This window comes from Falco naumanni, chromosome 1 (assembly GCF_017639655.2).
Source record: "Falco naumanni isolate bFalNau1 chromosome 1, bFalNau1.pat, whole genome shotgun sequence".
NCBI classification, from domain to species: domain Eukaryota; kingdom Metazoa; phylum Chordata; class Aves; order Falconiformes; family Falconidae; genus Falco; species Falco naumanni.
Window position 1 is genome coordinate 17,443,929 of NC_054054.1, and position 19,111 is coordinate 17,463,039.

The following is a 19,111-nucleotide window of genomic DNA, read 5'->3' on the forward strand; positions in this document are numbered from 1 at the left end:
ACTTTAATTAACACTTACATTTGATGGCAAGTAATTCAGTCCAAAGTGATGGTTATCAGGACACCAATGCAGTCCCAACTGCTAACGTGGTCACAGTCTGTGTGAGACAGTAACAAAACCATCCTCTCCATCCCTGTGCACATCTCATGCCCTCTTCTATTTAGGAATCGTTACTGCTCTAGAGTGTACTTGATTAATGCTGAAAGTTTTTTTCTTACCAAGCTCAAGTGGTAGAAATACTACTTTTTAAGTAAAAGTGACTGTGTGCTTTCTTACGCAGCCAGTTTGCATAACCCTTGTATCAAAACGTGCATTTTCTCTGTGTAATGGCAAGTCATCTTCACTGTCCTGCTCTTGCTGCTGCTGTGAGTTTTTAAGCTGTTGTTTGTTTGTTGTTTTGTTTTTTTTTATGGTGACCAGTTTCAGGTGTACAGCCACCAACCACCAGCTACCACATCTGTAAGGGTCTGTAGGCTGCAGTAACCCTTTCCTGGCAGGGCAGCTTTTCCCCCCAGGCCATGGTAGTTCATCTCCTTCCACTTGGCACAGATGCAGCAGCAGTTCCAACAAGGATCTTAGCCCTTATCACTCTTCCCCCTTGTCACTTCATGCAATAAAATTTTCTTTATTTTGAAGACCTGTCACCTTATTGTGTCTGCGGTCTACAGCCTCCTCGCCTGACATCCCTGCTCCTGCGTTTGTTTAGGAGGTCGGCAGTACAGCACCATCATGGGGGAACACTTGCCTAACTCTACTTCTTCACCAGTTTCCTCCCCTCTGCCACGACAAGCCCACACCCGGGGCTTAACCTCCCCCTCACAGCAGACTTGGTTATCTCCTTGTACACAGCTCAGCCTGCACATTGCAGCAAGGCTACATCAGTGGCCCTGAGGTGAGGTTTTGCCCTGTGAGACGAATGGAGGGAGCAGGGGCCGAGGCCTGCTGCGCCCCAGTTGCTCTCAGCTATAACGCAGCAGGGCAGAGCCTTGGTGCCTGCCAGCCACCAATCACCACTCAGCAGCTGCACCCCGCAACCAATCACCGCCCGCCTGCCTGCTCTATGCCCCGCCCCTGCTCCTCAGGCAGGTGAGGGGGAAGGGCAGGACCGCGATGGCGTTGCCATCTGACATGGAATTAAACTGCTGGAAAACAGTGAACGCGCTGCAACGGGTTTTACTTGCCTAGTTACGCATAAAGCAAATGCATAGAAATGCACAGAGGCCAGCTGCGCAGCTCTTCCTTGGGTGTCCGCTGTTCATCTTGTTGCTGCCGCAAGACTTGCCCTGGGCTGGGTGGGTGGCACACAGCCGCGGATGGAAATGCCTCAGCACTGTCCGGCTCTGGTTCGTTTTGATATCAACCAATGTTAACTGCGCCAGCTCTCCTACTAATAGAAAACATAAAGTAAACCATAGCACAAATTAGCACTACACATTTCCACCTCCAAATGTATTAATGTTGCGTTTAAATGACAGTGTGTTAAAGTCAGTCACTCGCCCGGTGAAGCGGTGTCCCGCCAATTTTCCTGCAGGTTTTCTTTCTACACCAACATCAGTGAGCTCAGCTCCTGCAGAAGGCAGCAAGTGCTGAGGTACCGCAGGACAAGCTGCTGTCACACACCCAGGACAGCCGAGGTCCCTCTGCCTTTTTCTCCCTGCGCTTCAGTACTTTTCATCTTTTGCCTCGAGCAGAGTTTCGAGAAACTTACAAAATCTTCTTTCTTCATGAGACTTACACCTCTTTTTCCAGGATGGTTGTAGTCAAAAATGATTCAAGGCTGAACGGCAGCACTGGAACAGCAGTCTGAATGCACGCGTCTCTCTCCTGTCAGAGATACTCGGGTTGGAAGCAGTAGTGCAGACCTAGGGCAATGGCAGCAGGCAGAGGAGTGAGGGGGAAGGGGAATAGGAAAAAAACCTACATTGTTCTCTAGCCTCCCTTTGCAACGCTTGCGATGGGTACCATGGAACGAGACTTTCTGCAAGCGCAACCCGCAGCTGTGCTCTGAAATATTTCGCTGTGAGTTTTGAAACAAGTGACGCAGGTTCCTGTGGAATAACATTAATCAAACACTCTTATTCACAGTTGAACTGCCTGAAAGGAAACAGCTGTAGAACTGCATCCCAAACATAACTGCAAATTGAGTTTTCGCATCTCAACAAAGACATGTCTTGCCCTGAGCGGGGTTGTTAAGCCGTGCTCTCATGGGCTTTTGCTGCAGCCAGAAGTGCCTGCCCCCAGCTGTGGCACAGCAGCAGCAGCCAGTTGTTGGGACCCAGCACCAACAGCTTTCCCACAAATCAGTAGTCAAGATGTGGCTTTTCTATAGTCAAGACATGAATTTTCTGCAGAAGCCACTGTTACTTTCCACAGCATCTGCTACAGATTTGTGGAGTGGCATTTGATGTTGTCAAAAATTAGCTGATATTTTAACAGATATCATCAAGTAGGTGTTTTCAAAAAAACATTGCTTCATACCCTTTTTTGTTCAGCTTTGTTACAACTCTACATAAGCATCCAACAAACAAACGGAAAAGTAAAAGTTGAAATAGTGTAATAGAGATAAAATTATAGGTTCACAGACACAATAGCACACCTGACATTTTCAATTTCCAGTTTAGCTAGAAGGGGGCCTTGTACAGAAAGGTGTTGACATAGACCTGAATTTTAGGGAAAACACACATGCGACTTTGAGAACACAGGCACAAATAGAGTAACACTAAAGAGATCCTCAACATTACAAAGAGTCCTGAAAAACTGAGGAAAGTACAGAACTTGCTTGATCATTAATATTTCTGTATTTAATTATTTAAATGTGCTCAGTTTTTAGAAAATAGGTTATGAGACTAGTAAGTTTTAAAATCCTTCTACCTGACTCTTGCATTGGAAAATAGTTGGCTGTTAATTTATACTTTGGTAAAATAACTTAAGTTTCTGAAAATAAAAATTTCTTCTTAGATTATCAGGAGGCAGTCACCTTAATACTCTACAGACGTGCTCTACATTCACACTGGTGTGGCTGAACTGTAAGCCTGACCTCACGTATTTCTATGCATGTACTTAACAATTAGAGCCAAATATGAAATCATATTTTTTTAGTACTCAAGGCTTTCATCAGTTCTTGGCAGATTTTCATTTTACAATATATCAAAATGGACAGACATTCAAATTAACAAAATTATTACACAAATAGAATAATTCTGGCTTTGTTTTGCGTGGGATTACGAGACGCAGCCTTTACACAATTGTGGGATGCACTGGCATGGCAAATATTCCAAAGCGTTCAAGCAAAAGATTTGTTCCACATCAGCTGTATTTACCATCTATGGACACGTCAGCAAGCAGCAAATGACTGTACGGTTTTGCTATGGGTGAATAGATATAATAACCCTAAGCATTCTACATGGCTACCAATCAAGCCCAGAATTTGGGACACGTACATTGCATCTTCATGGCGTTTCTTTGCTCAGATTAGGCACTTTGATGTTCAGTGACATACTTTGTAGAGCAGAAATATTATTTGTAGTATAAATTTAAATTCAAGACTTTTCCAAGATGGTAGAATATTAGAAGAGACTGGCAAAATGAAAACCAGGTTTCTCAAAATGGTTGTTCCAGCTGTACTTAGTGACCGAATAAATCTTTAATTTGGACAGAATTTCACTTCACGCTCTGCGCAGTATCTATGTTATCTAGATAAGCAAGCCAATTTTTACTTTGCTTTTACACCATTTCATTTACTTCTCCAGATTTCTTTCAGAATGGTTTTGTTTATTCTTAGGCTTTTAGATATTTTGGCTGCAATGGAAGATGCACATGAGCTTTCTGGAAACATTTTGATAAGCGTACCTCTGGATATGCAGTAGAGGTAAATAACTGCCTTTGCTGTTTATGTCCCCTAAGGGACATATTCTGCATTAAAATTAAATGAGTCATTCCATGCAGACTTGCACTGACATGTCAGGTATTAAGCTTACTGTGATAAAACCTCTGTATAACATTTTCCATATGTTGGTATCAATATATATGAATATATATTGAATATATTTCTGTATATTGATCTATGGATAATTTTTGTACATGGAATTGTTGTCCTATCTCCCATACCATAATTCCATGGAAACGATTTGGTTGAGGCTTAAACAACCCATCATTTAGGATAGCTTCATCGGGTTGGCTATATCTTGAAGTTTTTGCTTATCTGCTTTTTCTTCAAAGTGTCTTTTCTGTTTGAGATTCAGGAGAATAGTCATAGTAATACCTTGTACAGGTCGTAGTATTACCTTATACAAAGTGTTACCTTACAGCTTTCTCTCTGCTTTGTTTTTAGGAGTTAACCAACCTCTGTTTTCACGTGCTTCGTTTACACCATTAGAATTTATAAATAATATATATAATATTTTAATAAAGAGATTCCAATTATTTCTGGAAAGAAAAAAAGCTGGAGATTCAGCAGTATTTTCTGCAAGTCTTCCTTGGGACAATATTTATAATGTTATTTTAGCAATCAAACCACCAACAGGAAAAATTTTATTCAGCTGCTTGCCAGGAAAATAATTTATCCTCGACAAATATCATGTGAGCACTAAATCCTAACCTACTCTTTTCCTCAGATTTTACATAAGCATTTAAAGTCAGTGGTAATGTATTTCATAAAAGCTATTTAGACATGGAAAAGGACATCAGGATTCCTACTGACATGCTTCATACTTCTTAGATTTGCATGCTTGTTAGTTATTCAAGGCACGATTTCTTACAGAAGGGAGGGTGGGAAGGATATATGCAGAAACCGAATGCCAGTTCTGGTTTTGCTTTTACATTCAGGATGTTGAGGCAAGAGAGGACAATCATCTTTTCCATTCCCCCACCTCGCCATTCCATATTCAGAGTGTTTGACAGCAGGCCAGGTGTCCCAGGGCACTGCTCATAATGCTTTACAGTACTTTAGGTTGGTGAGCCTTCAGCAACTGGGGGTCCTGGTCACAGCAACAGGCACTGACTAACACAGACTTAAACTTTCCCTTTGCACTATGTTGATTGTGTTTGTAAAGAAAAAAAATATTATATTTTAATTATAAAAGATAAAATACTGCTTAAATGAGCTGTGGCTCCCTATCACGGTAACGTTTGAGACGTTACCCTGCTGTGTAAAACACCTATCCCTCAAGGCAAGAGCGTCCCATACAGTTTATGGGAAGTTGCTGCTTTCATTACCATGTGACTACTTCGATTTAAATGGCAACTTTTTTTTTTTTTTTTCATTTAATTCAGATCCTCCAGGTCTATTATGAAATGGTTTGCAGGAAATAATTTACCTAAATATGCTGGCACTTGCTCCCAGGCTAGGAAAGGCCTGCTGAATGGTGCTTTGAAGTCCAAATGCCCTTCCTCCGTCTTCAGGGTTTAGTGGGACCCTGGTTAGAATTAACAGCCAACCATTTCCGTTGAGTTGCAGCTGTTGGGAACAGATATATACAGGTATGTTATTCATTGTATACATAGTTCAGTTTCTGAGTCAAGGGCCTATTTTAACATTAATTTTAAAAATATGTGGGGAGTGTATCATCTCCGTTCAAATCCAAACTTGGTAATAACTGAACTGTCCTCTTTCTCGCTTTACATCTTTCTAATGGAATGAACCAACGCTCTGAACCATAGATCAAGTCCTAACCTGAAGACTTTCACCCTTTGGTCCTTTTGGCAGTGCCAGGACTTTTTTGTTTTGTTATCAATAGTACCTGTGTTACTGCTCTTTCAAGACTTTCCATAGAACTAGTCTTAGAGCATTCTGTACCCTTTTATTAAATCTTACCTTAGGAATTTTTGATGCTTAGTACTGTTTCAGGGTTTTGCAGGTTATGAATGTGAGCCACACAACAATCCTGAATTTTTGGAGAGTGTCACTACTGAAGACGCAACTGTTGGAGCATTGAAATATACACACGTGGCAGTCCTTCTGGTAAGACAAGATGGTTCCTTTATGACAAAACTTTTCACAGCTTAAGGATAACCAACAATAATGTTATCTGCAAGATGTTAATCTACTTCCAATATAATTATAATAATATTTTGTTAAAAATCTGAGGCTAAATTAGGTTTACTGCAAATTTAGAGGATACGTCTAAAAATCTGTATGAGATTTATATAGACAGCTGTAAACAAACTGTCAGAGCAGGCAGGTATCATACATAAAAGACCCACAGAATTATTTTTGAAGATTTCTCCTCTCCATGTTTGCAAGTGTTTAAAAGCCTCCCAGCTTCTGCTATCTTTCTCACAAAGAATGAAAAAGTTTGCATTTGAGATTTGAAATTCTTGACATTTTGTATGTGTTTTCTTCAAAACCCCAACCTTTTTATTAAAAAAATTGAAAAAATCTTCACCTTGCCATTTCAGTGTTCTACTGAAACACTGCGTGATATTTCGATATATTAAAACTTGATGACTAATTCAAGAATTAGGTCAGTCGTTATTAAAATAATTAAACTGAAGCAGATATTCAAGCTGACATTTCGCAGCTTGCATCCATAAGTGCTTGTGGATACAATTAACACTTTGCTGCTTGGCTCAGAGCTGCTCAGACTGTAACATAATACTGTATTTTAGCCTCCTAAAGAACTCAGGGGAACTTCTTCACATCCTGAAAATAGGAAGTCCTTTGTTAAATTTCTGAAAGCTGAATCACAGTGCTCATCCTATCAGCTACATCCAGCATCATTAAATATGAAACCCAAAAGAAATATGTGCTGTGTTAAATAAAAATACTTGTTACTTACTCGTGCAGCTTCCTTGATAGTGGCAATGATCACAAACCACGAAGCATACAGAGAAGATAATGTGGCTTTATGAATTCCTTATTCCTGCTTCATTTAAGCCTCTGTCTGATGGAATTGCCCCAGTGTGAATCTCTCCTTTCACTCCTTCCTTGATGCAGAAGACTACAGAGATGCAAATCAAGAACACAACTTTCAAGGGAACAGTTTTGTGCTGTGACTGTTTTCTTGAGAATGAAATTAGTTAGAATTCTAACTAATGGTTAGAATGCTGAGACATATACCTCTGAGAATGCCCCATCATTCTTGGTGGTAAAATGTGGATTGTAAAATTCAACTCTTTTTGTTCAACTATTTCACCTGTGTTTTGCATTAACAGATTTATTAATCTTTGATCTCAATTCATATTTTATCTTTCCAGAACATTCAGAGCTAGGATGCTACTTATAAGGAAATGAAAGGATCTAAGCTTTTGGACAGCCACTGTGTTCTAACCTTCACATTCGGATACACATGAATTCAGGATTCTTGCTGACCTAATCACTAATTGTTGTATTGCCTTGATAGTGAGATGAAGTGCTGCTGGGGAAAATGAAAGCCTCAAGTACAAAAATTGGCAGAAAGTATTCTGTACCTTTAGTTTACTGACACATTTTTCCTTTTTAAGCAGAAACAGTGAGGAGATAACAGCTATGTGGTTGCTGCGAAGAAATTGGCAGAAAAACTACTCCAGGCCCCCATACTACACAGACATTAAAGTGGAATTAGAAAAGCTGTCTGGGGGGGGTGGGGGGTGAGGGTGGGTGTTTGATCAGCCCGGATTTAAAACTGTAAAACTCTACAGTCCAGGTAGTTGTAGGTGGTCCTTAACATTTCAACATTTAAAGAGTTATAAATGTAATCACAGAGACTATGTTCCAATCTGAAAATAAAATAAATTTCAGCATACAATGGTGGCTTCTGAGAAATGAAATAATCAAATTAGGTTAAAATACATTTTGAAAACTTTCAGTTTCTTGGCAACTCCTAAGCTATTCTTGCTTTACACTACTCATTTTAGCAGTTGGCCATCTATAAGAATGTATTTATGCAATACAAATGTTTCTTCCTGCACTGTCCAATACTCAACTCTGTATTTCACTCTGCAGAGAAGTTAAAATACTGCCTGTATGATTGCATTTCCACCGAAGTGGCCCATATGGCCAGAGCAAACCCAAGAGCTGCTGCCCAGGAAGAATTCCTGTTCATCTCAATGAAAGTAGACTCTGCTACTCCTAAGCGCATCACTTTTTAGCTTATTTGCTCCCAACGATTTTAATGAGAATGCCCCCACACTAATGAACTGACAGCAGCCCAATCTAGCCGTCAAACTGTTAGCTGAGCTCTTGCAACTCCATAATGAGATTTATAACATTTTATACCTTAGTCGCATGAGCAGAAATTACAGTAGTAGTGATACCAGACTTCACTGTCACACTAAGATTATATTTTTCTCTTTTTATCTAACGTTCTACTCTCCATATGTATCTGGCTCAGAAGTAGTAGGACTAATGAAATGCTTAAATGTGATCACTCATGACAGACTATTTTCTTGTACTTTGGAAAAATTCAAATTGGCAGTGGGCACTAATGCCAACCTGTCCTCATTCAAAATTAAAGTTAGATCAGCAGACCCACTATGGCAGAGGTGAGAATTTTCCTTTCTTTATTCATTCCAACAGAAAGGCATACAAATCAAGCTGAGAGAAAGGCAGAAGTGAAATAATAAATAAAACTTTGGTTCCCTGCTTTTGTTTGGGCACTGAATAGTACAATTATACTGGTTGCACAAGCCAAGAGATACATCACCTGTATAGGTACCTTTATGAACAAGGAAAGCAGGAAAAAAAATAATAAATGTGATTAGTTGGAGAAGGGAAATGAGTCCAGAATCCCCGACGTTAAAAGGCTTTGAGTATGTGTGTGTGTCTGTATGTTGATACTATAAAGATCCTTAATAATTGCTTTGTAAAAGCTTGACCTTGTGACAAGAATTAGAGTCCCAAGGATCTCGTAATACCCCAAGGTTAATGGTCCTGACTTGTTTCTCACAAACTCGTCTATCTCCCCACCCTCATTAGGGGTGGATTTTACAAGCATTCTTTTAGGGGTACACGGCTCATTAAGCCCTTTTTTCATTAATCTGCTCCAAATTGGTCTTGATATGATCCCTGGTTTCCACTGCAATTGGCTTAGGAGCTGAATTATCCCTGACATTTGCTCCTTTTGGCAGGACCTTAGCGATAGGGTACCGTGGATCAAGTGGTTTATAGTGTTAAGACTCAGGCATTGCTCGGGCTTAAAATGACAGAACTGCCTGATACCATTGTTTTCCTGAGATTTTTGTCATTTGAACTTAGCCTTAAACAATCATGATGTACAGAATTTAATCATTCTGATTATATCACTAACTGGACTGAAAACGTGTTTCTGCATATGAAAATTCCTGTTTCAGTTTGCTTACATTTAACAGTAAGTGATTTAATCTGGACTTTAGGAAAAAGACTTACTTATGTTTAGGTTTTATGTGAAATTACTCAATCTGGTTGAAGATTTTTCTTTTAAATCCTCTGTCTGAACTACTTTAAAATAATTAAAAATAAATCACAAGCTGAGGGTTGCTATTTTCTAAAGAGGTACTATAATTCCTTTGAATTGATTAGTTTGAAGGAAGCTTTAAGATAACAACAATCTTACAAGCTTATGCTTTTAAATTTTATTGCCTTCAGTACAAAAGGTAAGGTTTTTATATTTTCAGTGCCAGTAACTGAAAGTAATTCCTTGTTCCTTGTAATGAATGCTCCATTTGCTGTAATTAATAGCATAGCTTTGCTAAATAGCAGGGGGGTTATGTTTTCATTAACCCTTGTTCCTCCTAAGCAAACCACGGACCTAGTGAGAAGGGGTTTTCCCCCAAATACCTGCATAAGTCAGGTGAGGTACTGATTTCTGACTTGCTCAGTATGAACATTCTTTTTGTTCCTTGCCTAAAGCTCAACTTTTCAATCTGTTTATTCAGCTGCTACAATCTCCCAGCCATAGATTCTGTTACTGGCAAGCACCTAATGGTATCGCTGCCTAACAGGCAAGAACAGATACTAAACTGGCTAGACACAGCTAATATTTCCAAGCGTTCTGCCCAGCGCTGTTTGGGAAGCAACTTCCTCCTCTTTGGCTTATTTTACAACAGTAAATGACTGCAGTGCCGTTTTCAAAGTACTAAATAATTATAGGAAAGACATCCAATTAGGTGGGTTTTTTAAATAGAAAACTGCATCTTTTCAAGGGAATTCAAAGTACTATTGACAAACACATACATTTGTCAAATAAAGATGGGTTCAACATGCTAAGACTTCTATCAGAGTTCTCACTTCTGTAACAGGCTTTGTTGCAGTTGAAGAATAGGTGCAATTACAGCACCTACTAAACAGATTACTAGTGACAGATTTGATAACACCGCTCTCAACTGAATTATTTATTTGGTTCTGTAGGGATGTAGTCTTGCAGCTCACTCATCAGAAGGTGTAAATGGCCTGAATAATCCTTAAGACCATTTACAGAAGAAATTTACTGTGAATTTACATACACAATACCCCAAAAATGGAACGGTTAGTCAGTGTTGGCATACATCGTTCAAGTGTTCACATTTTAGGAAAAATATTTTAAACTTACACAGGTTCTGAATGCCTCACTTGGGAGAAGCCTGGAAAAGCTCTGTTTATTTATTAAGAAGAGGAAAAAAGTAAAAGGTAACCTAAGTACTGATAGCAGCCTAAGAAGAAAACCTGTATTAAATGAGAGCTTTCAGTGTGTAGAAGGCCACTGACGAAACTGAAATAATTGGTATCCAATTTGGAAATAAATGCAGTTTAAAGGAAAACAAAAATAAAAACCAACTACAATAACTATACAAGTAGCTAAAGATCTAGTGGATTTCCCATTGCCCTGAAATTTATACATCCAGTTTGCATACGTTTCTGAAACTACATTTTATTTGTGATGCATCAGCAAACTTTGTTAAGGATTTACTATGTCACAGACTGTGGGTAACGCGTGGAAGTTCAGACTGAGATTTCACAATTTTAGTTCTTTAAACTTAGGAAATACGCGAAGCTTCAAAAATATTACCCATGCAGAAAACAGTAACAAGGCTTACTATCTACAGGGGTTTTGTTTTGCTACAAAGGAAGGAGGCTTATTCATTTGAAAGCACTTTGTCCTAATTACAAATGATGAAAAAGAGAAAAATAGCCTTCACTGACTATGCAAATCATATGTCTGGTAAGACTAACTAAAGAGTGACTTACCTTAAGATTACACTGTTATGCTACTTTCATCAAGGAAGAAAATATTTGGAATTTCATAACTCCCTTTTAATTGTTTGCTTGTTTATATTTGTATTTATATGTCTTTATATAGCTTTCAACAAGCTATTTCCTTTAATGAAAGGCACAGTTCTTATTTTTTAGCCACAGAGAAGTAGCTAAAAAAGTATTTAATAATCAAGAATATAAGTTGTTGGAACAATTTTGTTGGAATAAAGAATTATTCCAATGGAACTTTAAATGGGTTAGTCAGCCTGGTGGTAGAACAATTTGAATGGCTTTTGATGAAGCAAGCAGGAGGCTAGACACTACAGAAAGCAAATCTCATTTTCAGAGTTGCTGCCTTGTTTTCAAAACTGCTGTTAGCAAGCAAGTTATTTAATTGATTCTGCAAAATATTTACATGTAGTTGGACACCTACATGATACATACGACTGACTTTTCGAATGACACATCTAAAAGGCCCACGAGTTACGCTGACTCAGGAGTTGGGTCTGTTCTTTTTCACAGGGTCCGTAGGCTTTATAAATCGTGTTGGTTCAACCAAAGATTTAGCAAGTGCCTAAGTGACTCAGTAGTTCTTGCTACGGACTTACGTGTTTTGCTGACAAAGTCACTATGGCCGTCTGGCTGCTTCGGGCTGTGTAAGAAGCGTTATCTTCTTTCCTGACTTCTGTGCTGGTAGATACAATAAAAAACTTGCAGGCCATACATTCGCTACCTGAGAGGAAAGATATTTGTTTAATTTGAGTTTTCCAGAAGGCATCGAGGTAATTGTAGAAAAGCATCCTACTGAGGGACAGAGTGACAACCCATTCTGCAAGGAATGTGGAGCATAAGGAAGCATGTAAGCCACTGAAGCCAGATCTGAACACAAGGTACAGAGAACTAGTTAGCTGGCCACTGTCTGGTTTCAGGATAGGGACACATTTTTACCACAAGAAAAAGAGATCTTTTTGTTATCACCAATACAGTTACCTCTTGTATTTTTATTCTACTGTAAACATGTCCCACTGCAATATTTTCTGCATCAACAACTAAAAAAAAGAAACAAAACAAAAAAAAACCCAACAAAACAAACATACACAACTAATTTGTGACTTTTAATTGTTCTTTTTTAAAAAATCAGTGCTTTATGCTTCCTTACTACCAGTGATTGTATGCTTACCCTCCCCCCCCCCCCCCCCCCCCCCCCCGAAAAAAAAATCAATAAAGAGATTTGCAATTCAGGAGGTTGTTCCATTACAGAGCAAAGATTAAAAATAAAATATAAAAGCCATGAGGAATTTATGTCAGGTAGACACTTGGCACTGACAACCAATAAAGTTTATTAATACATCCACTAGAGAATAAAGAAAATAATTAAGATAGTAACATCACACACACACAAAAAAAGAATGTCCATCTTTTCTTTACATGTGGGAACAGTTGGATGAATTCAAGGGCAGCAAGTAGCCTCCACAAAATATTGTCAGCCAAGTATTTTTAATGACAGAATGTATAGACTACTACCAAAAGCCAGAAGACAAGAGGAAGAGGCAGATAACGGAGATGCACAGATAGCTAACCCAGAAGTTACAGAGTTTCTGGAAATGACAGATCAATGACATTTTTTTCAACTGAATGAATGTAATACCTCTATTACTTTACTTACTATTACTCTATAACTGAATGAATGAACCTCTAGAGTCTAAACCATTAGTAAGTCCAAACCACCTTTATGGAAGAAAAGCATCTCTGTCCAGTTCTTCTCAGAATTCCTTAACCATGAGTCCCTTCCAACTGCAAATTTTCTGTGATTCTCTGACTCTGTATCAACAAATCCCTCGCTTGAAAAAACAGTTGAAATTACTTATTTTCAAGGCATTCCACAGAAGGTTACAAGGGAAATTAAAAATTGTAAGAAGGCAATGTAGTGCCTGAACAGATGGCTACAAGAAGCAGGACTGAAAACAAATGCACGGTTTCAGAAGTGCAAGAGTAGCAACAATAGAATTTCAGGTATGGAAGGACTAAGACATATACCAATAGACTGAACAGATTGGGATGATTCAGTCCCAATGCATTTATTAAGCAGCATTGGGAATATAAATTAATTATTATGCTTACCTGGTAGGATCAGTCTCGGCAGTTCTTTTAATGTAAGTTCTTTTAATATAAGTTTTTAATATAGTTACTGTAATTTTAAAAATATTTGAAAATTCGAATGATTCTGTTTCTTCCAGAATCACTGTCCTTGTGGATATAGTATACTGACTTTGCTACTAAAATATGATCCTAACATACGATTACTTTTGTGTTCTAGGCATAAGTATATATGTGGATATTACAGAGCAGCTGCTTATTTCTTCTCTGGCTGATTCAATACCCAGCAGGACTTTGCCAAGCATCATCTTCACATGAATAAATTATTTTGCAATAGACAAGTATTCTGCAAAAGTAATATGCATCAATATAATCCTTACCTACCCATCAGTCCATGTGGGCAACCACACACTACTCTAACTACCGTTCCTCATGCAGAAGCAGTTCTCCTCCCATTTTTATCTTGTCTCTCAACAAACTTCAGCTATAAAGAATTTTTTGAGCGTAAACTACAACAAACATGCAACACTGCCAGGCAAACCAGAAAGCTCTGGCCTGGTGAAAGACCAACTGATGTTTTTATTTTAAAAGTTTCCAGCCCAAGTTGCAGCCTTCTTCACCGTGGTGATTTACTGCCATCCCGGCACCTATACAGCCAATTTCATGGCTCTAGCAAAAGCAACTGGACAAAATGTGGTGAGTATTGCTAAGCTCCTGATAAACGTTCGGTTTTTATTTGTGAGTGCCAAAAGATTTTTCAGTTTCTTCCCCTGTGTCTTTGATATGGCACACAACTAGATTACTTGAAAAAATAGTTTCTAACATACACTTTAAAACAACTTGGTGCAACCCCTGGAAATTTGCAGTATGTTTACAATATTATTTGGTACAATGTCCGACAACATTGTCATATTTACCACACCCCAAACCTGATGCCTATAATGCTTGAAAAAGAGCATGGCAAAAGGGCAAAGGTCCCTTCTGCAGAAGAAAACTTACAGAAAACTTACATCTGATGCTCAGCCCAGTTACTGCCTCTGCAGTCTCTGTCATTTTGCAGTTAGGTCTCTGATGAAAGCACTTCACAACCGCATCATCAAGGCTGCACAATTAACTGAAGTGCTGCTGTGCTGCTGAAAACCATCCTTATCCAGAAAGAAATTACATGGAATTGAAATAATCACAAAACGAGGGTAAAACATTATCAGACGTACTGATTAACCCATACAGCTCATGAACCCAAGAACAGGCAGGTCAAAACATGTTCATGGACCCAGACACTTTCTATCAGTTCTTGTCCCTGGTTTTTGACTACATGTCTGCTGCAAAATCCAAACCTCACCAATGACTAACCTAGTCTGTTAAAATAAGTAAATAAATCACGCTTCTCCAGTCTCATATATTTCCTTCATATTTTAAGAGAAATAATCTTTACCTCCGTAACGTTTTGAGTCATGCTGTCCAAGCAGACCATTTCATTCTCAAGAAAGCTGACTTGCCAACATTCTGGGCACTCTCCTTCTTCAAAGAATACGACACTGCAATTATTCCTTCACTCTCCAGTATGATGAAAGAGCCACCTGCCTCCTGTAAGGCATTGGTTATATTTCCATTGACCTAGTGGGCACAGAGTCAAGTGCTTAGGATGCAATACCCTGCTCTGTATGACTGCAGGCAGGCACCTCAGGTAACGTGATTCTGAACCACACAGTGGCATCAGTTCAAGGTGAGTCAAATCTCTTCAAACAATCCCTGTTATGGATTCGTAGTTATATATTTTCTGTTGGCAGATTTTCTCTGGAACACTGGTAAGTATTACAAGTATTCAATTATTATTTTTTTTCCCTGGATGAAAAATTTCAGTATTTCTCACTACAGCCTAATAGTGCTAGGTTTTCTGTGCATTTTATTCAAATAGTCTTCCAAAAGAGATCATAATTTAATCGGGGGGGAAAAAAAAAAAAAAGGGCAGCGGTTTTCTAATATTAACTGGTAAATGCTATTTTCATAAACATCACTTTTCTGTCTCTTGAACGTTCAGTAAAGTGCAATCACTCACTTTGTCTTTAGCTGTATATTTTTATACAAAAGACACAGCACAGAGAGTACAATCTGATCGTGTAAATAGCAGCAATGCCAACAGGGACCCCTGGAGCTGCTTCCCCGGATCCTCCACGCGACACACTTCTATTTTCTAAATAATCTCAGTCTGTGTGATTCTGGTGCTTACAGACACAAACAACTTCTTTCAGTCTGAATACTTTCCTCCTTTTTTCAAATGTGTTCTCCTGCCAGATAGAGCCCACATTCATCTCGCTGCTAGCCATCGAGAAAGGGCTCTGAAATGTCTTCTGAATGTCACATACGTGCTTTTTCTCTCCCAGTCCAAGCCTCCCTCCTATGGCTTGCTGGGCATGAATTAACAGCCAGTTGGACAGTTAAAACAGGTGAAACCTGTTTCTTCACTTAATTGTTTTAAATGACTAAGCCAGGACACCCAGCTGGCCTTTATTACACAGCTCTTAACATCGTAAGAACATTGAGAGAAATAGAAATTTCTTACCAGGAGAAACGCATGACTCACACAAGGATTCTGTCCCCGCTTTCTGGGGGTCGCGATGGCAAAGCAACCATTTTTCAAAAATGGAAGTTGGAGGCTCTTGCAAGGGGACTTATGGCCTGCTTAGAAAAAGGGGGAGAAATGCCCCAAATTTTTAGGCAAATTACCTGTTTCTAAAATTTCTAAATCTATGCCTCATTAAATCCACCTCAGTCCTCCAGAAGTGTCACTACAATGAAATGGGTCATCTTGGGAAAGGAACTCCTGCCAAAGGAATCTCCTCTTGACATTTACCTGGCTTAGCAGGACTAACCAGCCAAGCGTGGCCAGCATCTTTACAGTGACGGTATTCGAAGCTCAGTAATACGTAACAGTTTTCAAACCACAACAGGTACATGACTTTTCCGTACAATAAATATGAAAACCTGCTTCAGCTGAGAGCTTTTCAGGTCTGGGGCTGCCTCCTCCTGCGTCAGGAGACGGTTGGGAGGGAGCGGGGAGGCTGGGTGCTGCCAGCTGGGGAAGGAGAGTGCCCAGGAAGCCCTCAGCTGTCCCTCGGGGTCCCCAGCGGTTCACAACTAAATGCTGCTCGCCAGGTCTGCTCCTCCGCAGCTGGAGGTTCCTCACGAGTGCATCCATCTCTCGGCATACAGCCATCTGTAACTGGGCAGTCAGGGAACTCAGCCTTACAGCGTCCATCCCTGCTGCAGGAAAAGCTGACCACAGTAGGGGAAAGCGTGCTTATCTCAGACGCTAGAATGAACTGGCAATTGCAAGTCTAGCCCAAAAGAAGAAGGGGTTTTTTTGTGAGTGTTTGTCGGAGTTTTCATTGTACCACTCTTCATCCAACAGTGAAAAGCAGCAGCCTGTGCAGGCACACTCAGATGTTTTTGGCAGTCAAGGTACTGTTAAGAGCAATTTGAAAATACCTTAAATATGACTTACCTGAAAACAAAGCTCAGCTCTTCCCAGTGGAAGGATTTTTTTCACAAGTAGAAGTCTCAAAATCTGGACAGCAGTTAAACAAATTCCAGCTCTGTAACAGTTTAATACTTATTTGTTTTCCGTAACTAGTATTTCAATGAACATCTAGTCCCCGTGAATATCTGCTAATCTTTTTTTACTCATTTCAAGGCTTCACAAACAAATGAGTTTACTGGTCTAAACTGTTGTCAAAATATCACCAGCAAAACTGTGGCTGATGCAAATTGTCACCACCAGTCCTTTGACAAGCTAAATATTGCATTTATTACCGATAACTTCTTGAGAGCCACAGAAACCCAGTACACTCCTTCAGTCTCAAAAGACTTCTTGCTCTCTTCCTAGCATCCCACTCCTGGTAGGCCAGCTCCAAAACACCGCAACACCTGGCTGCAGGGAAGCTGCTCACACCAAGTCCACGTTCACATCTGTTACAAAAAGCACAAGGTTTGCTGCCTTCAGGCCCGCTCTTTGCCTTCCGGAATGCAGTTTCAGTCTCCCCGAGTACTCCTTGGAGTAGAAGCAATGCAAAGAGCTGCCAGAAATCTTGAGTCCGAGGAAGACTTGTTGTGATCCCACTGCTATATTAGCATTGCTGACACTTAAGGACTAGCATGTTTGTGACAGTCCTTGGAACCGAGGTGGGACTGGCTGAGTTTGTGTGTTAGCACATCAAGGTGAGGCAACACATATAAAAGAGGGACAACCCTTTTGAATGTCAGTCTACCGCCCGAACTGTTAAGCTGTCCCTCCACCTCTGTCCCTCCACCTTTCTGTACCTACTTCGCGCAATCAGTGCTTAAAACCTGGAAGGATCCTTAAGGCACAGGAGGTACACAGACTTACTGTGACACCAGAATCAGAAATCTTCTCATGCGCTCTTATGTTCCTGAAAACAAGCCAGAACACAAGCTGCTATTTTTGTTAAGATTGCACAGAGGGGAAAAAGTTTTTGTTTTTTTTTTGGCATTTCTTCATTGTACAAGACTGTTTTGCAAACTATTTTCTTTTGAAATATTATTTTCTATCTTTTCTGGAAGACCCAGAGCACGAACTAAACTCTTACTGAAGAGGTATACAGCAGTAATGTTTTCTTCTATTTAGCATGCTTCACTAAATAATACTTCATCATTTGTTTGTTAGCAATTGAGAGGCGATTTTTCTTCCAGTCATCCACAGCATCTTTCAGGTAAAAAAAAACCAACAGGGCATAATCCAAGTTACTACTAAAAAACTTTTAGCAAAACAGAAGACGGCCATGTTTCTGAATTAATTTGTTTGTGTGCAGAAAGGGAAGAATGGTTTGCAAGCAACAGAATTCCAGCAATTCAGCGTGGAAAACAGACTGATATGACTTAAGTGTCTCTGAAATGTCTGGCTCTGTCTTCTCTCTTGAAAGCAGGGAGCTTATGTATCTTCCTGCCACCAGTTACCTGAGTTTCCTAGGGGGCCTGTCGCTGCCCTGAGGACCCCAGCAGGGACAGAGATGCTGTATGGGGAGGGGGCCAGGGACACAAACAGCATAAACCCTCTCCTGAAGGAGTGTTTGCAGAACGGATTCTGAAGAAGGAGTCCTCCACCTCAGTTACCATCCTCTCTGCTCACATTGCACATTCTATCTAAGTGGGGAACCAAAAAAAGCCCCATCAATGCCTAAATATACAATTGCTTGCGGACATTTTATCATAATTTTACTTTTTTCCCTTTTTCTTTTTTTTTCTTTTTTTTTTTTTCAGATGTAGATTTACTGGAGAAGGGTATTTGGATACACAAGGCATCTAAGTGATGCTCACGGGATGTGGCAGAATTATGTGGTTCCTATTCCAACCAGGCATCTCAAACTGCACTTCCTGAAGAAATTCTCAGAAGTCAGCAACACTATAGCACAGACACAGTATTAAATAAAAAAAGGTTCCCACTTCCCACACACTGACTTTTATAGCACACTGATAAAGGCTTAATGTACTTAATGAACTCAGTATGTATTTCATTAAAGACTGAGGTGGATTTACATTAAGCATTCCATTTTCATTAATATAGTATACTTTTGATCTGGTGAGACAGCTGCCCAGACAGAATGATGGGGCTTATATGTGAGCCTGGGACTTCCAAGGACCATTATACCCTCCAGATGCTGTAGGATTCTCTGAAACAAGGTGGAAAAAATACAAGGGAATAGAGAACGAGAATAGAGCAGTTAACTTAGCAACAGTGAAGTAATAAAGGGACAGAGTTACTGCAGTCGGAGCTGCTACCTGAAATAGAAAAATAGATCTATGCATTTGCACAAACACAAATGTGAAATAAAGTAATAAAAAAAGCAGTAGGATCAGCCCTTTCTGTTCATT